Source organism: Lissotriton helveticus, chromosome 12, assembly GCF_964261635.1.
Source record: "Lissotriton helveticus chromosome 12, aLisHel1.1, whole genome shotgun sequence".
NCBI classification, from domain to species: domain Eukaryota; kingdom Metazoa; phylum Chordata; class Amphibia; order Caudata; family Salamandridae; genus Lissotriton; species Lissotriton helveticus.
This window is the reverse complement of record NC_136073.1, coordinates 138,921,482-138,946,504: the sequence shown is the minus strand read 5'-3', so window position 1 is coordinate 138,946,504 and position 25,023 is coordinate 138,921,482. Positions and strand designations below refer to the sequence as shown.

The 25,023-nt window shown below is 51.9% G+C and overlaps 2 non-coding genes across 2 annotated transcripts; both read left to right on the top strand.

The window, feature by feature from the left end:
• Positions 1-1,170: 1,170 nt before the first annotated feature.
• Positions 1,171-1,243, top strand: TRNAK-CUU (transfer RNA lysine (anticodon CUU)). The gene has a single exon. It is a non-coding gene; the product is annotated as a tRNA-Lys (tRNA).
• Positions 1,244-2,022: 779 nt separating this feature from the next.
• On the top strand, positions 2,023-2,096 carry TRNAI-AAU (transfer RNA isoleucine (anticodon AAU)). Its single transcript has one exon. It is a non-coding gene; the product is annotated as a tRNA-Ile (tRNA).
• The last annotated feature ends 22,927 nt before the right edge of the window (positions 2,097-25,023 follow it).

The window sequence follows — 25,023 nt, the reverse complement described above, 5'->3', positions numbered from 1 at the left end:
CTCCTAAATGAGGCCCCTGGTGTTTACCACCCCTGCAGCTTGTCTACTCGTGAGACTGAGGGCTCCGCGCAACATTCCTGTCTTTAAGTTCCATTGCATATTTACGAAGCTTCAAAATGACCAGTCCACCTACGTGAAGGGTCTTCCACTGCGCAATTTTTGTTTTGTTCAAACTTTCAAATTATGCCGCAGGTGATGTATTATGTGGCCAGTAGAGCAAATCCATTGTTATGCGGAAAACGACGTGGCTTCAGAATCGCATAATTCCACTGGTCCTAGTTATAATCCAGCGGACGAGGTCGACACGCGTGACAATGCCTAAATGCCACAACTGACCTCATTCCATTTCACAGCCAAGAAAACCACAAAGTTAGTCTTGAGTCTTGCAATTAAACACAGGAACGGATAGTCAGGAAGAGGACCCCCCCCCCATCAAAAAATAAACAAAATGCCAGGGGCGCGGAGAGGGAAGGAGCATAACGGAGGGAGCAACTAAGATAATTCAGAGAGAGAGGTGGAAGAAAAGGAGAGGGGAGGTGGAAAGTCAACCAAGGTCAAGCAACAACCAGACCAGGCAGCTGTGCCTCCAGTCTCCTCTTCCTTAGATGATCTACAGGCACTGTAATAAAACTGAGCATGTCACAGGCTGTGCATTCCCATTGTGAGCCGGGTACATGATGTATGTTTATTTATTTATTTATTTATTTATTTATTTATTTATTTATTTATGCGATTTTATATAGCACGAACTTTACCCGAAGGTGTCAGAGCGCTTTACATAGGACCCAGTTTCAAACATAAGGACTGTCGGTACAAAAAGAATTAGCAAATTGTTGACTTACATAAGAACCAGTTGAAAACATACGGATTGAGGATTACATGCGTTACAAACAGAAAAAATTGCAAATGTACAAGAGATAAAATCACACAGGGAGGAGGTACAAATGGATAAAATCTAGGCATATACTAGTGATATCTCGATCTACTTAGGGAGGGGATACACATGGATATACTCTAAGAGTCACATAGGAATGGTAGAAAGCACAGCGGACTCCTGCATTAACTAGTGATTAGAGTTATCTCTATATACATAGGGAAGGGGTAAGACTGGATATACTCTAAAAGTCACATAGGCAGGGCAGAAAGCAACAGTTGCCTCGCTACACCAGTGCCCGGCTAGCTCAGTCGGTAGAGCATGAGACTCTTAATCTCAGGGTCGTGGGTTCGAGCCCCACGTTGGGCGTGATATTTTTTTTACTGTTCACTAAATTTTTAAAATACATATATTAATCTAAATCAGATTTGCATACCTTCATTCTTTGAAACATAAAGACTTTGTTAAATGGGAATTGTTAAATACTAATTTTAAAAGTGCATGCAGCTGGGCACATTGAATAGGTCGTTTAGATGGGAAGGGATTGCTTGTCCAGGCAGCCTGTTGATTCACTCCGGGTTGTGAATCGCTGCTCTTTGTCTTTAGTGTCCTTACATAGAATGACGATTAAATGCCTTTTGTCATAAACGAGCTGTGAAAGTGCTCAGTATGAACCCCGACGAGTCACAGAGACGGATGTGAAAGGGGGTGACGGTCCGTCACAGCGGATGTTAATGGAGGGGTTGTTAACGGGGGTTTCTTGGGATGAGTTGTTTGACAGGCAAACAAGTGCGAACGTTTAAGGGTTGATGCTTTATGCCTGAGATGTGTAACCGTGTCGAGCAGGGAAGTGTGTGCGCGAGCCTGTGATGCCCAAAAGACCCCCTGGGGGGAATGAAAGGGTGAGACTGTGGCAGGTGTGTGGAGAGGACGAGGAGGAGAGAGGACGTGAAGGGTTAAAACGTGTCCTGATAGAGCATGCGCCGTGGCGCTGAGCTCCGCTCTAGATGGTGCAACTGAAAGGCGAGAGGCGGGAAACACACTTACTATACCGCAAATTGTTGAAATCGCATAAAATGTATAGTATTGAATCAAGCATGTGTAGGCACCTCACTTCTTAATTTGGGTCATGTGAGCGCTGATTGCGAGGCCGGTTAGCTCAGTTGGTTAGAGCGTGGTGCTAATAACGCCAAGGTCGCGGGTTCGATCCCCGTACTGGCCACTTCTCGTTTTCTACTTTTCATTCATTTTACTGCACGGTAACCCACGAACTGTATTGACACATTTACTACACAAGTAAGAAATGAACAAATCAATTATAAGACAAAACTTAGGTGAACCATGGGCTTCATTTATTCTCAAATAATGTACATCGTGCATTATAGGTCATATCGAAATGGAGGGTCCACCTATGACAGCGACATCTCTTGTTGGTTTAGTGCCTTGAGTCCTCTTTAATGTTTCGAAGCACGTTTACCAATCGACACGCATTTGCACAAACCTTCCTCATTTTATTGCTTTGGTTACAAAAATGAGTTTTGTCATAAGAGAAGTGGTGTAGGTAGTCACAAAGCGAGGCTGCTGCACTGTGCTTTAAACACAGTAAAACTCGACACGTGGCTTGAAGGCTGGAATTTCTTTTTAGAACAGCTCCGAAAGCTACTCTGAAAGAATTATTTCATAAAGTCAACACCCTTTCAAAGAAATCGCAAACCTATATATAATGTTCCAGTACTGTATAGTGCGAATTCATTTAAAAATTCTATGGCAATTTCTAACACTTCAAAAAATACTAAATATATGATTACTACAAAAGAATTTGCTGCATTGGCCGGGAATCGAACCTGGGCCTCCGGCGTGGCAGGCGAGAATTCTACCAATGCCTCGCTGTGATCAATATCGTGTGATGCTTACATATGGCTAATTCTGTGACAGTATTCATGCGTGATATGTGATGTTATTTGTACATAATTCGAGTCCATGCATGAGGCTGACAAGACCACAGGGATTCATATGAAGAGAGCAGCTATGAAGCTCACATGTAGTATGTTGCATTGAGTTTAGTGTAATTATGTGGTGTGTAATTATGTGGCACTGAGTGGGATTTGGAGTGTATGTTGTAGTCAGTAGAGTGTAATTTTGTGGCGTGTAATTATGTGGCACTGAGTGGGATTTGGAGCGTATGTTGCATTGAGTTCAGTGTAGTAATGTGGCGTGTAACTATGTGGAACTGAGTGGTATTTGTAGTGTATGTTGCATTGAGTAGAGTTTAATTATGCTGCGTGTAATTATGTGGCACTGAGTGGTATTATGAGGAGTGTATGTTGTATTCAGTAGAGTTTAATTGTGTGGCTTGTAATTATGTGGCACTGAGTGGTATTGTGTGGAGTGTGTTGCATTCAGTCGAGTGTAATTATGTGGTGTGTAATTATGTGGCACTGAGTGGTATTTGGAGTGTATGTTGCATTGAGTGCAGTGTAATTATGTGGCATATAACTATGTGGCACTGAGTGGTATTTGGAGTGTATGTTGCATTGAGTGCAGTGTAATTATGTAGCATATCATTGTGTGGCACTGAGTGGTATTGTGTGGAGTGTTTGAGGTATTCAGTAGAGTGTAATTGTGTGGCGTGTAATTATGTGGCACTGAGTGGTATTGTTTGGAGTGTATGTTGCATTGAGTGCAGTGTAATTATGTAACATACTTATGTGGCACTGAGTTTTATTGTGAGTGGTATTGTGTGGAGTGTGGAGTGTGTCTTGCATTCAGTAGAGTGTAATTATGTAGCATATAATTATGTGGCACTGAGTGGTATTGCGTTTTGCTATGCTATGCTTTGTTATGCTATGCTATGTTTTGTTATGCTATGCAATGTTTTGTTGTGTTGTGTTTTATTATGCTATGATTTGTTTTGCTATGCTATGTTTTCTTATGCTATGTTTTGTTATGTTATGCTATGTTTTGTTATGTTATGCTAAGCTTTGTTTTGTTATGCTATGCTATGTTGTGTTTTGTTAAGCTATGCTTTGTTTTGTTGTGTTTTGCTATGTTTTGTTATGCTATGTGTTGTGTTTTGTTATGCTATGTTTTGTTATGTTATGTAATGTTATGCTATGGTTTGTTTTGCTATTTTATGCTTTGTTTTTATTGCTATGCTATGTTTAGTTTTGCTATCCTATGCTTTGTTTTGTTATGCTATGCTATGTTTTGTTATGCTATGCTATGTTTTGTTTAGCTATGCTATGCTTTGTTATGCTATGCTATGTTTTGTTATGCTATGCAATGTTTTGTTGTGTTTTATTATGCAATGCTTTGTTTTGCTATGCTATGTTTTGTTATGCTATGTTTTGTTATGCTATGCTGTGTTATGCTATGTTTTGTTATGCTATGCTAAGCTTTGTTTTGTTATGCTATGCTATGTTGTGTTTTGTTATGCTATGCTATGTTTTGTTGTGTTTTGTTATGCTAAGTTATGTTATGTTTTGATATGCTTTGTTATGCTATGTTTTGTTATGGATGCTGTGTTCTGTTATACTATGCTTTGTGTTTTGCTATGTTTTGTTATGCAATGCTTTGTTTTGTTATGCTATGTTTTATCTTATGATATGTTTTGTTGTGTATTGTTATGCTATGTTTTGTTTTGCTAGGCTTTGTTTTGTTTTGTTATGCTATGTTTTGTTGTGTTTTGTTATGCAATGCTATGTTGTGTTTTGCTATGCTATTTCTTGTTTTGTTATGCTAGGTTTTGTTTTGTTATCCTATGTGTGAGAAGTTGGCCTGATATGCAGTGCTCACTATTCTAGTGATCACTATGTATCAGTCCAAACAACCCTTATTGATGATTGGTTGTAAGTCAACCTTATAGACCAGCTATCCTAGTAGCATGGATACGAGCAGTCTAAGGCTAAGACTCTAGAGGGCGTGTTAAGCCAGCTGTTTTACCATCACATTACCCCTTGAACACCCAGTGAAAGGACACCACACAAGTTGTTATGAAAATAAACAGTGTATTTATTTATAACAAGACTACCCTGGCTCTTTATGAGACAGGGAGCTAAGCACACAACAAAACTCTTATAAAAATACTTCAAGTCGCACAATTTACACAAATGCCCGAGGGGCACGAAAAACCATATACTCTAAAAGTGGAATGCGAATTACTAGCAGGTAAGTAACGATTCTCAGAGGCTTTAGAAACGCTAGGCCTACAATACTGAACACTCAGGTTAGGAGCAGGAGGCCTAGGGGCGCCACGTGCAGAGTGGGAACTCTCACGCGCAAGGCGGGAAAAAGCCTATGGAAGCTAGTATTCACAAAGTTAGTGTTCTCGGGCGAACCCGACTAGGTAGGTCAAAAACGAAAGTGGATCTGGACCCTTGGATAGTGAGGCTATGCTGAGGCACCAAAATGCCGAAGTTACCTAGCCCAGGGGCTGCAGCTGCATAAGTCTGAAAAGACGTCGGGATTCTCCGTTGACGAACCAGGAGCCTGAAGGAAAGGAGTTGCTGGCAGGCGACCAGTGAAGATTGTTCGGGTGATCCAAGCCTGGATCGAAGATAGATGACACCTGAAAGCAGAGGGGACCAAGTTCGTGACTACTAGCCAGTAGTCAGGTGGCACCAGGAGGGCACCGGATGATAGTCACCTCGACTAGGTGAGTGGGCGACGCTGGGCTCTGTAGTCTCACGGACCAGGAGGCGTTGTCGGCGACCAGGATGGAGGTACGAGCTGGCCCACGATGGATGATGCTCTCGACGTCGCTGGACCCAGGATTGGGGCAACAAGTCTTGGCAAATTCAAGCCCACGCGGTGGACCTAAAATGGCATCTGGAGTGGACCAGGCGGGTCCGGGGTGCTCCTCTCTTGGAAGGGAGCAAGGGCCAGTCTGGAGCAACCAGACCAGCTACAGTGATGTCGTCGGGCGTCGTTAAGAAGGCCACAAGCCAGCGGGCTAGTAGCCAAACAACGCGGTGAGCAGCAAAAAGCAGAAGGGCCCCACGCAGATCGTGGAGATGCTGGGAGGCTGAACTTCGGTGCTGGGGCTGCTCAGGGTCGGGGCTTCTCGGACCCCAAAGCACTCACCAGAGGATCCCTCGGCGGTCGTGCTGGAAAGAAGTCGTGCAGTCTTGAAGATGGCCGGTCCCTCGAGGTCTCGTCGCACCCACGGTTCTCAGCTTAGCTGTAGAGGTGGGTAGAGGTCAGAGGTGCCAGGGAAGCCGGTTCTCGTCGAGCTGGGCAGTCAAATTCCGGAGGAAGGACTTGCAGCAGACCGCAGTGTTCTTAAGATGGTGCCTGCGGATGCTGGGTGACTACTCCTTAGTCACAAGGGAGAATCTTGAAGAAGAAATCTTGATGTCCTTTCATAGAAAGTCGTGTCTTGATTCCAAAGATGATCTAATTTGGAAGGGGGCCAGGTCCTACCTTTATCCTGCAAAAAGGGGCTGGCACGCAACTAAGTCCTGCCCTATGGGTGGGACTAGGAGGGGGGTGGTTACACCCCTCTCCTTTGGCGGGCTTTCCCCAGGCCAGGGGCTGGAGTGCCCCTGGAACTGGTTTCAGCCGGCCTATGCACAGTGAGCACCGGGGTGCCACTTGCAGTCACCTTCCTCTGTAGCCCTGCCTACCTGGGATACACAAAATCCTGTCTGGGATGGTGCTGGCACCGCCCCTGACAGGAAACCCTTTGTCCTTGCCTCCTGCTCTGGGAGGACTCCCAGCAGCAGGAGGGCAGACTTGTGTCTCGGTGGCAGCATCCATTTTGTGGAGCTAAGGCTATGTCTGACTTTAACCGGGGTTACAGGTTACATACATGTCGTGTCCCTCTAGGAGGGTGGAATGCTAACCCCGTCGCCAGAATTGGCGAGGGGTTAGTATTCCAATTCGTATGACACCTTACTCGACATGTTTTGATAAAGCGATACCAGAGTTGGCATATAACCGCGAGGATTATAATGCACTTAAGAGAATATGGTATGCGATATCATGGAAACGGCTAAGGGATTGATCCCGAAAGCCGCAGACAGGCTCAGCTCATGCCAGAGCACTATCTCACACGATTCCAAGCACTCTGCCTTCAGGATTGTTAAGGCCTGCCATAGGAGTGACTGATAGGAGATCTGTGTGTCCATTTTTAGGGTTAGATATAGGTATACTATATCTAAAGCAAAGGGTGATTACACCAACTTGCCCCAGCTGTCGTGCAGCCAGTTGTGTCAGATCTGGATGGCCAGCCAGGGGTGGCATAATACATGCTGCAGCCCCTGGTAGGCCCTGGTTACACCTATGCCCTGGGTACCTAAGGTATACTGTACAGGGACTGATAAGGTGACTCAGTATAAAATTAGATATGTACCTAGGGTACATGGAATCCATTTCACAGAGAGAGCAGTAGCCCTGGGGTCCTGAATAGCAGGGCCCCAGGTCAACTAAGTCAGAAAACCAGCAAAACACCAGGCAAAAAGTTGGGGGCAACCATAGTCAGGGATCTACCTTCCTACATAACCCCCCCCCCCAAACGAAAGGAGATAAGGCTATCCTTGCCAGGTAAGCCTATATTGCCTGAGTGGCCATATAAGGAAGTACCAGCACTGGCATGGTTACCCCCTATCTCATGGTCCACTAAGCAATCCCTCACCCTAAGGGTGTCTGAGGGTCTCCACCATAGGGAATCCCTACCTGTGGTGTGCTTTGGCAAAGTAAAAGGCTGGTGCTGAAATGGAGTACTGAAGTGAGGCTCCACTAATTTTGGGCTCAGCTTCCTCCAATCATTTTCCACCATAGAGGCCTTTCTTTCAAAGACTGAGTCGTTTTGGGCTCTCAGGGTCAACCTCTGGCTACCTACAGCTGGAGGTTGGGTCCCTCTGTTTGGCTTACTGGAGGGACAGGTCAGGTTTGGGGCCCTCAGGTCCCAGGTTTGGCTGTGCCCAACAGTGTCCATCTGTGGGAGGTCCCTAACTAAATTTAAGGGGGATCCCTCAGGAGTCTGTTTTATTTTCACTTGGCTAGGATTACTAGCTTCAGTGCCCTTAATCTGTTGATTGGGAAGTTCTTTTGGACAGGGGGCCCTTTGGGGTCCACCACTGGCCTCCCTGACCTCTACAGCCCTGGGCTGACTGAGGCAGGGTAGAGAGGGGCAGGTTACCTGCTCCAGACTGGGTCCCACCTTGGAAGGGTCCACTGACATCAGGGGCTCTGCCAGGCTAGGCCTGACTACCTCTGGGGCAGTTCCTTCACAAGGGGTCAGATCAGTTCCCTGAGGAGGCTGATCCTTTCCTAAAGTCTGGTGGGAGGGAGATTTCTCTTCCTCCTCAATGCTCTCTGTCTGAGTGGAGTGATCCATAGTTTCAGGCTTCACACCACTATCATCTGTCTGAGTTTGAGCTGTGGCCATCACAACTCTCCCAACCTTTTCAGGAGGGGGCTCAGTTTGGGTGTGGGCTGTGACCATCACAGCCTTGACAACCTGTTCTGGGAAGGAAGTTGTCTGAGATTGGGCTGTGACTGGCACAGCCCTCCTGACCTGTTCAGGGAGGACATCTTGGACTGGGGCTGTGGCTATCACGGCAACACTAACCTTACCATGGAAGTTTACCATTTTAGAATGGGTTTCTTGCTCTACGTCAGCCCAGGCTGAGAGCTCTAAATCATTCCCCAGTAGGCAATCTACAGGCAAGTTTGGTGACACTGCCACTCTCTTGTGGCCAGTGACACCTCCCCAGCTGAGATTGACCACTGCCATGGGATGATCTCTCTGTACTCCATCAATATTGGTCACCTGGTATGTGGCACCAGGTAAAAGTTGCCTTGAGGGAACTAGACTCTCAGTCACCATGGTGATGCTAGCCCCTGTATCTCTATAGGCCTCAACTTTTATACCATTGATGAGGGGCTCCTGTCTGTACTTGCCCAAAGTGTTGGGACAAGTTGTGAAGTTGGCAAACCCCATGCCAGTCTCACAGACAAGAGTATCTAAGTTTGGGGACCTGGTTAGGCCAGAGTCCCCAGGAACTCCCAAAGTAAATGCACCCAAATTCTTGGGGGCACTCCCACCACCTGGGGGATTACTACTAGTAGTAACAGGAGGTTTGGGAATGTTACTTGGGGGTATGTTCTCCTTATTGTTATTCTTTGGGCAACTGCTGTCAGTTTTCAAATGACCCACCTGTTTACAGGGATAACAATAAGGTTTATTCTGGTTATTAGAAGGATTCTGGGACCCACCCCCCTCAGAGGATTTTTGGGGCCCTGATGTGGTTTGATCTGTAGATTTATTCCCACCCTTCTCTTGAGGCTTGGTTGATTCCTTTTTCTGGTCACCACCTTGGTTCTTGGGCCTAATCCTGGTTCTGACCCATTTGTCTGCCCTCTTACCCAATTCTTGTGGAGAGGTCAGATCAGAGTCTACCAGGTGCTGGTGTAATAACTGGTTCTGACAATTATTTAAGACTTGCTCTCTCATAATAAGATTATACAATCCTGTGAAGTCAGTAACCTTGCTACCCAGTAGCCAGCCTTCCAAAGCCTTAGTGGCACAATCAACAAAGTCAGCCCAATCCTGAGACTGAGTTTTCTGGGTGTCTCTGAACAGCAACCTGTACTGCTCAGTGGTTAAGCCAAACCATCAACCAGTGCATTTTTCAGGACTTGGTAATTATTAGCATCCTCAACTCTAGTAGTGAGGAGCTTATCTCTACCTTTGCCATCAAAGGAGAGCCACAGTATAGCTGCCCACTGACTTTGGGGGATGCACTGTACAGTGCAGGCCCCCTCCAAAGCAGCCATCCATTTCTGGATGTCATCCCCTTGTTTAAAGGGGGGCACTATTTTTGTCAGGTGTTTAGTATCTAAACCCTTCTCTTTTTCTCTTGGGAGATTGCTGCCACCAGTGGGAGCTAACCCACTCATCTGCTGCTCTCTAGCAAAGGCAAGCTTCTCTTTGGCCAGGGCAAGTTCTTCCCTTTCAATCCTCAGAGTAGCTTGTCTCATCCTAGCTTCATGCTCCATTCTCTGAGGGGAAGTCAATCTCCTATGGGGAGAGTTCCTTCTCCTCTGAGAAGAGGCATTAGAGTGCAGAGATCTATTGGAGTCCCTAGAAAGAGATCTATCTCTCCTAACTCCAAGGTTAGGCCTACTTAGGGTCAGTACTGGGGGTCCCCCAGATCCTAGCCCAAGCAAGTCTAAGTTGGCCCTAGTTAGCCTTCTGACTACCTCAAGACCTTTGTCTACCTCGTCCCCAGAGACTTCCTCTTGATCCTCCTCCTCAACTGCATTGGCAGTGTTGGGGAGGTCTGGATCCCCAGAGGTACCCTCTAAGGCTGGCATATTGCCATCTAGCTGAGAAATCTTTCTCGCATCATAAGTCTCTAAGAGACCTATTAAAAAGGGAATGGTGGGGTTAGACCCCTGTTTCAGTTTCCTGGAGGTACACACTTGTCTCATCTCCTGAAAACTGAGAGCTGCATATCTTGATTTGACCTGTGGAGGGTCAACATCCACAAGGGGAGTCTCAGTAGATTCTCCTTGGGTAGACATGCTTTTCTAGTGAGGTGTAAGTGGTGCACTTACCTACACTATATGTTTGCCTACTGATCCCTTGCTAGAGTTGTAGTTTAGGGTGTGCTAGGCCCTAGGAGCTACAACAGCTGGTTCAGTAGAACTCAGAGTATTCTAAGCTAAGTTATATGTACCTTAGTACTTATGTGATCTTTCACAAGATATTCTTAGGATATGTGTGGTAAAACAACAGCGAGCTCAAATCCCAACCGCTGCTCACCAATGTGAGAAGTTGGCCTGATATGCAGTGCTCACTATTCTAGTGATCACTATGTATCAGTCCAAACAACCCTTATTGATGATTGGTTGTAAGTCAACCTTATAGACCAGCTATCCTAGTAGCATGGATACGAGCAGTCTAAGGCTAAGACTCTAGAGGGCGTGTTAAGCCAGCTGTTTTACCATCACATTACCCCTTGAACACCCAGTGAAAGGACACCACACAAGTTGTTATGAAAATAAACAGTGTATTTATTTATAACAAGACTACCCTGGCTCTTTATGAGACAGGGAGCTAAGCACACAACAAAACTCTTATAAAAATACTTCAAGTCGCACAATTTACACAAATGCCCGAGGGGCACGAAAAACCATATACTCTAAAAGTGGAATGCGAATTACTAGCAGGTAAGTAACGATTCTCAGAGGCTTTAGAAACGCTAGGCCTACAATACTGAACACTCAGGTTAGGAGCAGGAGGCCTAGGGGCGCCACGTGCAGAGTGGGAACTCTCACGCGCAAGGCGGGAAAAAGCCTATGGAAGCTAGTATTCACAAAGTTAGTGTTCTCGGGCGAACCCGACTAGGTAGGTCAAAAACGAAAGTGGATCTGGACCCTTGGATAGTGAGGCTTGGCTGAGGCACCGAAATGCCGAAGTTACCTAGCCCAGGGGCTGCAGCTGCATAGGTCTGAAAAGACGTCGGGATTCTCCGTTGACGAACCAGGAGCCTGAAGGAAAGGAGTTGCTGGCAGGCGACCAGTGAAGATTGTTCGGGTGATCCAAGCCTGGATCGAAGATAGATGACACCTGAAAGCAGAGGGGACCAAGTTCGTGACTACTAGCCAGTAGTCAGGTGGCACCAGGAGGGCACCGGATGATAGTCACCTCGACTAGGTGAGTGGGCGACGCTGGGCTCTGTAGTCTCACGGACCAGGAGGCGTTGTCGGCGACCAGGATGGAGGTACGAGCTGTCCCACGATGGATGATGCTCTCGACGTCGCTGGACCCAGGATTGGGGCAACAAGTCTTGGCAAATTCAAGCCCACGCGGTGGACCTAAAATGGCATCTGGAGTGGACCAGGAGGGTCCGGGGTGCTCCTCTCTTGGAAGGGAGCAAGGGCCAGTCTGGAGCAACCAGACCAGCTACAGTGATGTTGTCGGGCGTCGTTAAGAAGGCCACAAGCCAGCGGGCTAGTAGCCAAACAACGCGGTGAGCAGCAAAAAGCAGAAGGGCCCCACGCAGATCGTGGAGATGCTGAGAGGCTGAACTTCGGTGCTGGGGCTGCTCAGGGTCGGGGCTTCTCGGACCCCAAAGCACTCACCAGAGGATCCCTCGGCGGTCGTGCTGGAAAGAAGTTGTGCAGTCTTGAAGATGGCCGGTCCCTCGAGGTCTCGTCGCACCCACGGTTCACAGCTTAGCTGTAGAGGTGGGTAGAGGTCAGAGGTGCCAGGGAAGCCGGTTCTCGTCGAGCTGGGCAGTCAAATTCCGGAGAAAGGACTTGCAGCAGACCGCAGTGTTCTTAAGATGGTGCCTGCGGATGCAGGGTGACTACTCCTTAGTCACAAGGGAGAATCTTGAAGAAGAAATCTTGATGTCCTTTCGTAGAAAGTCGTGTCTTGATTCCAAAGATGATCTAACATGTTTTGATAAAGCGATACCAGAGTTGGCATATAACCGCGAGGATTATAATGCACTTAAGAGTATATGGTATGCGATATCATGGAAACGGCTAAGGGATTGATCCCGAAAACCGCAGACAGGCTCAGCTCATGCCAGAGCACTATCTCACACGATTCCAAGCACTCTGCCTTCAGGATTGTTAAGGCCTGCCATAGGAGTGACTGATAGGAGATCTGTGTGTCCATTTTTAGGGTTAGATATAGGTATACTATATCTAAAGCAAAGGGTGATTACACCACCTTGCCCCAGCTATCGTGCAGCCAGTTGTGTCAGATCTGGATGGCCAGCCAGGGGTGGCATAATACATGCTGCAGCCCCTGGTAGGCCCTGGTTACACCTATGCCCTGGGTACCTAAGGTATACTGTACAGGGACTGATAAGGTGACTCAGTATCCAATTAGATATGTACCTAGGGTACATGGAATCCATTTTACAGAGAGAGCAGTAGCCCTGGGGTCCTGAATAGCAGGGCCCCAGGTCAACTAAGTCAGAAAACCAGCAAAACACCAGGCAAAAAGTTGGGGGCAACCATAGTCAGGTATCTACCTTCCTACACTATGCTATGTTTTGTTATGCTATGCTATGTTTTGCTATTGTTAGAAAGGCGATCCCAGGGGAGACAGGAGATGTCTGACTGACCACCCCGAGACCCACCTCTCTTTATGGAATAGGCCGAGTGCTGTCGAGAGGCCTCCTTGGCGAGGCTCCTCTCCTACAATCGTAACAGCCGAGCAATCACACCACTACAGAGGGACACCACACGAGAGTAGATTTAAGAGTCTTTATATAAAGAATAAAGACAAGTTCTCGCAGCAATATGTACAGGGGGATAGGGGGATCCTCAAAAGTCTCAGTATCAGGGGGAAGGGGGTAGCGGGACAGTCTTGGTACCAACTGGTACTAGGATACCCTGCGCACAGCTCTCAATCCTCGAGCTGGGGGGGTGCAAGGAGCCGCGACGTCATCAGCAGGGCTCTGAGGATGGTTCTGCGATGTCGAGCCGCGACATCGTCAGCAGGGCTCCGAAGGTGGTTCAGCTTGGTCGAGCCGCGACAGCGTCAGCAGGGCTCCGAAGGTGGTTCAGCTTGGTCGAGCCGCGACAGCGCCAGCAGGGCTCAGAAGGTGGTTCAGCTTTGTCGGGCCGCGACAGCGTCAGGAGGGCTCCGAAGGTGGTTCAACTTGGTCGAGCCGCGACAGCGTCAGCAGGGCTCAGAAGATGGTTCAGCTTGGTCGAGCCGCGACAGCGTCAGCAGGGCTCCGAAGGTGGTTCAGCGGTGTCGGGCCGCGACAGCGTCAGCAGGGCTCCGAAGGTGGCTCAGCTTGGTAGAGCCGCGACAGAGTCAGCAGGGCTCCGAAGGTGGTTCAGCTTGGTCGAGCCGCGACAGCGTCAGCAGGGCTCAGAGGTTCCAGGTTCCAGGCACAAGAGTTCTTATCAGGATCAGCCACGACGAGGTCAGCAGGGCGCCCGGGGTGGTGACCGGACCTGCAGAGTTGGGGCGAGCCGGGTTCGCCGGGTTCCAGGGGGGAGAGCCGGGGGTTGCCAGGGGGGGCTGCTCTCATCGAGAGTTCATTCAGGGTGGTGTCCGGGGGGGCGACAGCGGGTTGATGGAGGGCCGATGTCGTCCAGGGCCCGCCATGCGGGAAGGGTAGGACCATGCCACGAGGCCGGGTCCAACACACGTCCCCTCCAGCTGAAGGCGGGGAGAGTCACCCATCTTCTTGGGGATTCTCATCGTCAAGGCGGAAGAAGCGGGACAGGCCATCAGCATTGGCGTGGTCGTTGCCAGGGCGATGCTCCACAGTGAAGTCCATCCCTTGCAGGGAGATGGACCATCGCAGCAGCTTCGGGTTCTCGCCACGCATCTGCATCAGCCACCGCAGGGGCCGGTGGTCTGTCTGGACCAGGAAGTGGGTGCCGAAGAGGTAGGGCCGAAGTTTCTTTAGGGCCCACACGACGGCGAAGGCTTCTCTTTCGATGGTGCTCCACCGTTGTTCTCGAGCCAGCAGCCGCCGGCTGATGAAGGCCAGAGGATGGTCAACCCCCTCGGAGTTAACCTGCGACCGGACCGCCCGATGCCGTGCTCCGAGGCATCGGTTTGGACCACAAACTCTAGGCTGTAGTCGGGGGCTTGGAGCACAGGGGCGGTGCACATGGCAGCCTTCAGAGTCTCGAAGGCCGTCTGACACTCGGGGGTCCAGTGTACTTTCTGTGGTTGCCTTTTGGAGGTCAGCTCAGTGAGGGGCCCTACAATGCTCCCATAGTCTTTTATGAAGCGCTGGTAATATCCAGTGAGCCCCAGGAAGTCTCGGACTGCTGTCTGGGTGACCGGGGGCTTCCAGGCCACGATGGCGTCAATCTTGGGTTGGAGGGGAGCCACATGGCTGCTCCCCACTTGGTGCCTTAGATAGGTCACAGACCCTTGGCCTATCTGGCACTTGCTCGCTTTCACAGTTAGTCCGGCCCGTCGGGGGGCCGTCAGGACCTCCCAGAGGTGCCTCAAGTGCTCGTCCCAGTGGAGGCTGTACACCGCAATATCGTCCAGGTATGCGGCACTGAACTCTTCTAGCCCCGCTAGCACCCTATTCACCAGTCTCTGGAAGGTAGCCGGGGCGTTTTTCATGCCGAAGGGCATCACCTTGAAATGGAAGTGGCCATCGGGGGTCGAGAAGGCAGATCGCTCTTGGGCACCAGGGGTGAGGCCGATCTGCCAATACCCGGCCGTGAGGTCGAAGGTGCTGAGGTACCTGGCGGCCCCCAGGCGATCGATCAGTTCATCAGCCCGGGGGATGGGATGGGTGTCGGTCCTGGTGACGGCATTCAGTCCCCGGTAGTCGACACAAAACCGGAGTTCTGGAGGGGCGCCGGGGGCGGCGGCTTTAGGGACCAGGACAACTGGACTGGCCCAGGGACTGTCTGAGGGCTCGACCAATCCCAGGGCTAGCATCTTAGCAACTTCGGACTGGATGCAGGCCCGAACTCGGTCGGGAACTCGGTAGGCCCGGTGTCGCACGGGCGGGCTGTCCCCGGTGTCGACATCGTGGACACACCACTGTGTGACCCCGGGAGTGAGCGAAAACAGGTCCGCAAACTGCCCCAACAGCTCTTGGCAGTCCTGGCGCTGTTCGGAGGTCAGGGTGGAGGAGAGGGGGACTCCCTCAACGGAGCCGTCTTTTTCAGAGTACTTCAGGAGGTCGGGCAGGGGCTCGGACTCGTCTTCGGCTCCGTCATCCGTAGATAGCAGCAGGCTCAGCTCCGTGCGGGCAAAGTGAGGCTTGAGCCGGTTGGCGTGCAGAACCCGGAGGGGGTTCCTGGGGGACTCCATGTCCACCAGATAGGTGACGGGGCTCTTGCGTTCCACCATTTTGAAGGGCCCCGTCCATTTGTCCTGGAGGGCACAGGGTTCGACCGGGGACTTGACCCAGACTTTTTGGCCCGGTTCGAACTCGATGGACGAGGCGTTCTGGTCATGCCAGCGTTTCATCTCCTCCTGACTGGCCTCCAGGTTGGCCTCGGCAAGTTCCCGGAACTTCCAAGTCTGGTTTCGGAGGGTCAGGAGGTACCGGTAGACATCTGGCGGGGCATCTCGGACTGTAGTCTCCCAGCCTTCTTTGACCAGGCTGAGGGGACCTCCGACAGGGTGTCCGTACAATAGTTCAAAGGGGCTGAACCCCAGGGACTTCTGAGGTACCTCCCGATAGGAAAACAGGAGGCAGGGTAGCAGGACGTCCCATTTGCGGCGGAGGGGTTCTTCTAGGCCCTTGATCATCCCCTTGAGTGTTCTGTTAAACCGCTCCACAAGTCCATTCCCTTGGGGGTGATACGGGGTGGTGAACTTATATGTGACCCCGCACTGTTGCCACAGGGACCGCATATATTTTGATATAAAGTTTGTGCCCGATCACTCACGACCTCTCGGGGGAACCCCACTCGGGAGAAGATCCCCATTAGCGCTCTGCCCACCACGGGGGCCGTTATGGTCCGGAGGGGGATGGCTTCTGGGTAGCGGGTGGCATGGTCCACCAGGACGAGGATGAAGCGGTGCCCCTGAGAGGTGCGGGGGTCCAGGGGGCCCACGAAATCGATCCCCACTCACTCGAAGGGGGTTGTTACCACGGGAAAGGGTTGGAGCGGGGCCTTGACTTTTCCCCCGCTCTTCCCGCTGGCTTGACAGGTCGGACAGGTCCTGCAGTGATTGCTCACATTGTTACGCATTTTGGGCCAGTAAAAATGGGTCACCAGGCGGCTGTAGGTTTTGTCCTGCCCCAGGTGCCCTGCGAGGGTCACGTCGTGTGCCAGGTTTAAGAGGAAGTCTCTGAATCGTAGGGGCACCACCAACACTCGACTGGCCCCCAGTTCGGCAATTTTCTGTTCACTGTATAGGAGGTCGTGGTCCCAGTAGACCCAGTGGGACCCCAACGTATCCCCGGCGGCTTGAGCTGTGGCTTGCTGCCGGGTCCCCTCGAGGGAGGGACAGGTCTTCTGTTCCTGCCGGAATTGTTCTCGGGTGGGACCACCTTCCTGGCGCCATTGGCCTAGTTCAGGGATGTCGCCGAGCTCGGCGATGTCTTCGCGGTTGGGCTCCGGTGGCCCGGACTCAAGGCCGGTTTCTTCCTCGACGGCGGGCGGCGGCGGCGCGGGCCCCTCCTGCTCTTCGGTCGGGGCGGCCTTGGTCGGCGCCGGGGCCCGGGCTGCCATGGATCGGTGGTCGCGCAGACCCACTCGGGTAGTCCCAGCATCCCCAGATGATCTCTCCACTCGACTTGGGCCCAGGGGGAACTCTCAAGGTCGTTTCCGAGGAGGCAGTCCATGGGGGCGTCGTCCCGGACGGTCACTTTTAGCATGCTCGACACCCCTCCCCACTCGAAGGGGATTCAGGCCATCTGGCACAGGGTCTCGGAATTGTCGGTGGCCAGCACGGGGCACAGCACATTTGGTAGGATCTGTTCGGGAGTCACCAAGTGGCAGCGGACGGCTGTCACACTGGCTCCAGTGTCACGGAGTGCTTCGGCCCGGCGCCCATTAATGTTGACCCACTGACGGTATTTTTGGGTGTTGCTCGGGAGTGGAGCCCGGGGGATCATGTCTCTCTCGCCCAGACAGACTAGGGCCATGGCGGCTGGTGCCGCCATGACCACTCAGTCTGGTCTTCGTTGTAGACCTCTTCTTCTTCCTCCCCTCCTTCTCCCAGGGCTGCGGCAGCGATCTGGCGGGTCGGAGGCCCGGTGGGGCCGCGACGCTGGTTCATGGGGCAGTGGGGGTCACTGGCAAAGTGACCTGGCCGCTGGCACTTGTAGCAGGTAGCATTCGGGCAGGGCCCCGGCCATGCTCGGGGGGCCCTCTTCTGGTCAGGGATGGTGAAGTGTTGTTCTGGGGCGACCCCCGGGGTGGACTCCGGGGCGGCGCAGGCGGGAAGTCCCAGCTCCGGTTCTGGCCTCCTCCGCCGCCTCGCTGGCGGGGGTGCCCCTGTGTGTTCCGTCCGGATTCTCCTATCGGGGTCCGGGGGACCCGGGTGCTCACCCATTGATCGGCCTCGATGGCGAGTTTCCGTGGCTCGGTCAGTTTGCTGTCGAGTAAATGCTGTCTGAGCTCGATAAAGCAGTTGTTGGAGAGGTGCTCCCATACGATGAGGTCGAACAGCTGCTCGTAGGAGGTCACTTTGCTGCCCTTGAACCACCCTTCTAGCGCTCTGCTATAAAAGTTCACGTACTCCACCCATGTAGTACCGGGGATCTTTTTACAGTCTCTGAATCTCTGCCAGTACATCTCAGGGGTGAGTCCATACCGGGTGAGCAGGGCGTCCTTCATGTGATCATAGGAGGACATCACGTCGTCGGCCAGTTCCAGCAGGGTGTCTCTTCCTTCGCTGACGAATTTCTCCCATAAGCCGGCACCCCAATCTTTTCGGGGTATGCGGTGCGCGGTAATGGCGACTTCGTAGGCCTTAAACCACTGCTGGATGTCGTCATTTTTATAGTACTCTTTGACGACATCCTTGGAAATGTTGACCTTCGTGTCGGTAGGAGGCGGGGGGTTTCGGATCACAGCGGCGCCAGCTTCTTCGCTCTTGGCCTTGATCTCCAGTTCTTTGAGGCTACGCTCATGCTCGAGCGCCATTTTCTTCTCTTCTAATTCTCTCTGCCTCCGTCTCTCCTCTAGGTCTCCTTGCAGCAGGAGTTGCTCAATGGCCATTTTCTTTTCTGCTAGCTGGAGTTCTCCGTCCAGCCGGAGTCGGGCGAGCTCCAACTCGTGGAGCCGGCTTCTCTCTCGTTCTCGGGCGTCTTCGCGGGAGAGGCCCGTGTCTCTGTTGGTGGTTCTTTCCTCTGTGGGGGCTGCTAAGGTTTCCTGGTGCCCGTCTGGGACTGTGTCACCTTCGGTTGGGTGTGGTGTCTCTCTGGCCTCCCCCATGTTTGCAGCGCTTTTTTTAAATCTTCTTTAGTACTTCGTCCGGTGGTAGCGATACCTAAGTCTTTGCAAAATTGTTTGAGTTCTTTATGTGTGTACTCCTCCAATAGTTCCTTCTGGAACTCTGCGGTCGTTCCGGCTTCCTTAGCACTCATGGTTGCTGTGGGTCTCTGTTAGTAGTGGGCGAGTTACTCGCTGTACGATATGCGTCGGCTCGGATCCCGTCGCCTGCCACCAATGTTAGAAAGGCGATCCCAGGGGAGACAGAAGATGTCTGACTGACCACCCCGAGACCCACCTCTCTTTATGGAATAGGCAGAGCGCTGTCGAGAGGCCTCCTTGACGAGGCTCCTCTCCTACAATCGTAACAGCCGAGCAATCACACCACTACAGAGGGACACCACACAAGAGTAGATTTAAGAGTCTTTATATAAAGAATAAAGGCAAGTTCTCGCAGCAATATGTACAGGGGGATCGGGGGATCCTCAAAAGTCTCAGTATCAGGGGGAAGGGGATAGCGGGACAGTCTTGGTACCAACTGGTACTAGGATACCCTGCGCACAGCTCTCAATTCTCGAGCTGGGGGGGGGGGTGCAAGGAGCCGCGACGTCGTCAGCAGGGCTCTGAGGATGGTTCCGCGATGTCGAACCGCGACAGCGTCAGCAGGGCTCCGAAGGTGGTTCAGCTTGGTCGAGCCACGACAGCGTCAGCAGGACTCAGAAGGTGGTTCAGCTTGGTCGGGCCGCGACAGCGTCAGCAGGGCTCCGAAGGTGGTTCAACTTGGTCGAGCCGCGACAGCGTCAGCAGGGCTCAGAAGATGGTTCAGCTTGGTCGAGCCGCGACAGCGTCAGCAGGGCTCCAAAGGTGGTTCAGCGGTGTCGGGCCGCGTCAGCAGGGCTCCGAAGGTGGTTCAGCTTGGTAGAGCCGTGACAGCGTCAGCAGGGCTCCGAAGTTGGTTCAGCTTGGTCGAGCCGCGACAGCGTCAGCAGGGCTCAGAGGTTCCAGGTTCCAGGCACAAGAGTTCATATCAGGATCAGCCGCGACGAGGTCAGCAGTGCTTCGACTCCAAGATACAACTGGCGTCCTGATCCAGGGCTGACCCAGATATAGGACTGGAGTCCTTTGATGTCCGGACCCTCACGCCTGGGGGGCAGAGGGGCCGGGATGAAGGTGTCCAGACACCCAGCAGGGGGGTGGAGCCAGTGCCCAGGGAGGCCAGAGGGTGATCGATACCAGGCGTCCGGGGACGGCTGGGGGGCCATCGAAACTCCCCATCCTCCGGGATCCATCAAGTGGCCGCTCTACCACCTGGGCTGATCTTGGTGCCTCGATGTCGGGGGCCGGGGTCGGGCCGAGGCCACGTGCTCGAGACGTGATGGGCCCAAGATGGAGTCGGGCCTGAAATGGTGGCCCGGGGTGGTGACCAGACCGGCAGAGTTGGGGCGAGCCGGGTTCCAGGGGGGAGAGCCGGGGGTTGCCAGGGGGGCTGCTCTCGTCGAGAGTTTGTTGAGGTTGGTGTCCGGGGGGGCGACAGCGGGTCGATGGAGGGCCGATGTCGTCCAGGGCCCGCCATGCGGGAAGGGTAGGACCACGCCGCGAGGCCGGGTCCAACAGCTATGCTATGCTGGTGAGGGTGTGTGAGGGAGAGTGAGGGTGTGTGAGGGTTAGGGGGTGTGGGGGTGAGGGTGTGTGAGGGTGAGAGGGTCGTGAGGGTGAGTGAGGGTGTGAGGGTGAGGGGGTGTGAGGGTGAGGGGGTGTAAGGGTGAGGGTGAGTGGGTGTGTGAGGGTGTGAGGCTGAGGGTGAGTGAAGAGGTATGAGGGTGTGTGAGGGTGAGGGTGTGTGAGGGTGAGTGAGGGTTTGTGAGGGGATGTGGGGGGGTGAGGGTGAGGGGGGTGAGGGTTAGGGGGTGTGAGGGTGAGGGTGAGGGGATGAGGGTAAGGGTGTGTGAGGGTGAGGGGATGAGGGTAAGGGTGTGTGAGGGTGAGGGGGTGAGGGTGAGAGGGTGTGAGGGTGAGGGTGTGTGAGGGTGAGGGTGTGTGAGGGTGAGGGTGTGAGGGTGAGTGAGGGTGAGAGGGTTGTGAGGGTGAGTGAGGGTGTGTGAGGATGAGGGGGTGAGGATGAGTGAGGGTGTGAGGGTGAGGGGTGTGAGGGTGGGTGAGGGTGTGAGGATGAGTGAGGGTGTGAGGGTGAGAGGATGTGAGGGTGTGTGATGGTGAGGAAGTGTGAGGGTGACTGAGGGTGTGTGAGGGTGAGGGGGTGAGGGTAAGGGTGTGCAAGGGTGAGTGGGTGTGTGAGGGGGTATGAAGGTGTGTGAGGGTGGGTGAGGGGTGTGAGGGTGAGGGTGAGTGAGGGGGTGTGAGGGTGAGTGAGGTGTGTGAGGGTGAGTGAGGGGGTGTGAGGGTGAGGGGGTGAGGGTGAGGGGGTGAGGGTGAGGGGGTATGAGGGTGAGGGTGTGAGGGTGACAGGGTGTGTCAGGGTGAGGGGGTGAGGGTAAGGGTGTGTGAGGGTGAGGGGTGAGTGGGTGTGATGGTGAGTGAGGGTGAGAGGGTTGTGAGGGGGGGTGAGGGTGTGAGGGTGTGAGGGTGAGTGAGGGTGTGTGAGGATGAGGGGGTCAGGGGGTGAGGGTGAGTGAGGGTGAGGGGGTGTGAGGGTGAGGGGGTGTGAGGGTGGGTGAGGGTGTGAGGTGAGTGGATGTGAGGGTGTGTGATAGTGAGGAGGAGTGACCAGAGACAGACAGAGGCCACTGGAGACAGTCAGAGAGCAGCCTAGACAGACAGAGGGCAGCTGAGAGAGGGGCGAGCAGCGACAGAGAGAGGTCACTGAAGACAGTCAGAGAGCAGCCTAAGTGTTGCAGAGAGAGAGACCGGGTCACGTCAATGGAGACAGCCAGAGAGCAGGCGAGATGCAGAGAAAGGGAAACAGCAGCAGGGGCAGCGAGAGGGATGGAGGATTGCAAGGACAGAGGGCAGCAGAGAGAGAGCGGGAGATGCAGAGACAGAGTACAGACGACAGGGAGGCGAACAGGGGGTGGAGAGCAGAGACAGAGATAGACCAGAAATATAGAGTGAGAATTTTGCAGAAAGAGAACAATTTTAACGTAACGGGATGCTTTAGCACAGAGAAATATTTATGCATTTTTTCAATATGTAGATTTAACATCATTCTATATACCGATATATTTAGTATATGAAAAGCAGAATAGATTCTGGTGTAGTCACTGACATGGTCTGCATAATTAATCCGGAGCTGAAGGGAAATAGAAGACTACACGAAGGAAGGGTGCAATGGCACTATAAGTGTGATTATGTCAGCTATGCCAGCAACATTAGCACATTCCTCAAAGTTGTGAAAAAGTGGCAGTCTCGATTCGTTCTGTTTAGGGCTCTGGGAAACGTTCGCTGTAATCTTGAAGGATGTGTATGGAAACCGTGAAAGAACAAGATTTTATTAACCAAAATCACCAAAACTAAGCTAATGTAATTAAAGCAGGGGGCGGATCCCTTTGAAGCACGGCCTCGCGGCCGTGAAAGAGGTAAACAGCAGGGATGTAATTAGGGGGGAGGAGAAGTCGCGCTGGGGTGAATGCCTGAGGCCAAGCTGACCGTGGGAGCGAGGCTGATGGCTGTGATGTGTGCAGCAGGGGGCGCAGCAGATCCCAAGTGAAGCTGCTGGCGGCAGATGGCTTGGCAGATGTGCACGCGCTTTTAGGTCAATGCGCTTGCGCATTGAGCTTGCTTTTCACGGGCACTTCATGAAATCGCCAGTTTGGTTAAACTCTGGATAAGCCCCTATATTCTCGCAAGCTCAATGCGCAAGCGCATTGAGTGGCGAGACCTAAAAAGTCTATCTGTTGAAAATGTATATTAACAAAGAAAAGTTATTGTCCAACTGCCGTGACATTGCCACCCGCAATGCCGTGACTCGGATTCGAACTGAGGTTGCTGCAGCCACAACGCAGAGTACTAACTAAGCATGGGCGTAAAATCCGCTCCGCTCGCGGATTTTTCGGATTTTCGGCAAATCCGCAATCCGCGAACGCTCGCGAATTTGTCGAAAATCCGTGAATCCGCTCGCGGCGGATTTTTTGCTTGGTTGCGGCGCGCGGCGTGGTGCACGGCGTTCACTTTCCGTCATTTTAGCGTTTGCCGAGTTGTTTTTCTTTGCGAGTGACGCGCCATTTTAGATCTTGCTGCGTGTTCCCGCGGGAGTTTGTCGCCCGCGAATACGTACTCGCGGCTTGCCACCTTGCACAGCACACCTCGCGAGAGTTCGCAATTGCGAACATGTAGTTGCGGCGGAAAGGAACAATCTCGCACTTGCGAAATAGAGATTTTGCAATTTCGCACAAGAAAATCACCAGCAAACAGGATAAACCTTCAGAAAATTATGATTTTTATCAGAATCACTCCTCAGGTTGACATTTGCATGGCCTTTTTTTTTGCAAGGAGTCCATTTTGGGGGGGGGGGGGGAGGAAGGAAGTGCCCCACAGTCTCCAACTTCCTGTTCCTGTCCAGCAGGCTCCTCCCAGTGCTTTGTCCATCTCCTGGTCACTTTCATTTGGATCTGGAGCTGGAAGGATTACTTTTTGTGGGTGCTGCTGGATATTTGGATTTGAGGCCTTTTTGACTGTCTTTGGATCACTTTTGGATTAGAAATCAACTTTCACAAGTAAGTTTGTTTGGGGCATTACAGTTGCTGCAAGTACAATTTTGGAACTTTTTCAGAAAATTAAATAAATTATATTGTGGGTAGCCACAGTATCCAGTAGGACCAGGGTTGGTTATGGGTGCATGATACAACTGTTTTGTTGAATTTAAACACCATTGAGGCCATGGATGGGCTGGGATTGTGCAGATTTTATTGTTTTTTGTCGTTTTTTTGGGCCTGCTGGTGTGGCCCTTTGCCCAGGGGTGGTGAGTGTTGCATGGGCCTAGTCTTTCTGTGGGGTGTCTTCTTGAATTTAAACATAATTGAGGCCATGGATGGGCTGGGATTGTGCTTATTTTATTGTTTTTTGTCGTTTTTGGGGGGCTGCTGGTGTGGCCTTTTGCTTGCCCAGGGGTGGTGGTGGTGCATGGACTGAGTGTGCCTGTGGTGTTGTCTCACTCTCTTTGATGTAAACATCATGGATGGCATTGGATTGTGGTGATTTCTGGCTGTTTTTCTGTTTTTTGGGGGTGTACTGTTGATGTGGTCTGGCCATGTGGGTGGTGGTGGTGGCCATCTTGAGTGCTGGCTGGTACAGGCAACATGTGCTTGGGGTGTAAGGGGGCCATTTTGAGGAGAGGCAGTGTCTGAGGCCTGCACTTATTTTGCCTACTTTTCATCCCTTATGCCCAGGGGTAGTGAGTGTTGCATGGGCCTAGTGTTTCTGTGGGGTGTCTTCTTGAATTTAAACATAATTGAGGCCATGGATGGGCTGGGATTGTGCTTATTTTATTGTTTTTTGTCGTTTTTGGGGGGCTGCTGGTGTGGCCTTTTGCTTGCCCAGGGGTGGTGGTGGTGCATGGACTGAGTGTGCCTGTGGTGTTGTCTCACTCTCTTTGATGTAAACATCATGGATGGCATTGGATTGTGGTGATTTCTGGCTGTTTTTCTGTTTTTTGGGGGTGTACTGTTGATGTGGTCTGGCCATGTGGGTGGTGGTGGTGGCCATCTTGAGTGCTGGCTGGTACAGGCAACATGTGCTTGGGGTGTAAGGGGGCCATTTTGAGGAGAGGCAGTGTCTGAGGCCTGCACTTATTTTGCCTACTTTTCATCCCTTATGCCCAGGGGTAGTGAGTGTTGCATGGGCCTAGTGTTTCTGAGGGGTGTCTTCTTGAATTTAAACACCATTGAGGCCATGGATGGGCTGGGATTGTGCAGATTTTATTGTTTTTTGTCGTTTTTTTGGGCCTGCTGGTGTGGCCCTTTGCCCAGGGGTGGTGAGTGTTGCATGGGCCTAGTCTTTCTGTGGGGTGTCTTCTTGAATTTAAACACCATTGAGGCCATGGATGGGCTGGGATTGTGCAGATTTTATTGTTTTTTGTCGTTTTTTTGGGCCTGCTGGTGTGGCCCTTTGCCCAGGGGTGGTGAGTGTTGCATGGGCCTAGTCTTTCTGTGGGGTGTCTTCTTGAATTTAAACACCATTGAGGCCATGGATGGGCTGGGATTGTGCAGATTTTATTGTTTTTTGTCGTTTTTTTGGGCCTGCTGGTGTGGCCCTTTGCCCAGGGGTGGTGAGTGTTGCATGGACTGAGTGTGCCTGTGGTGTTGTCTCACTCTTTTTGATGTAAACATCATGGATGGCAT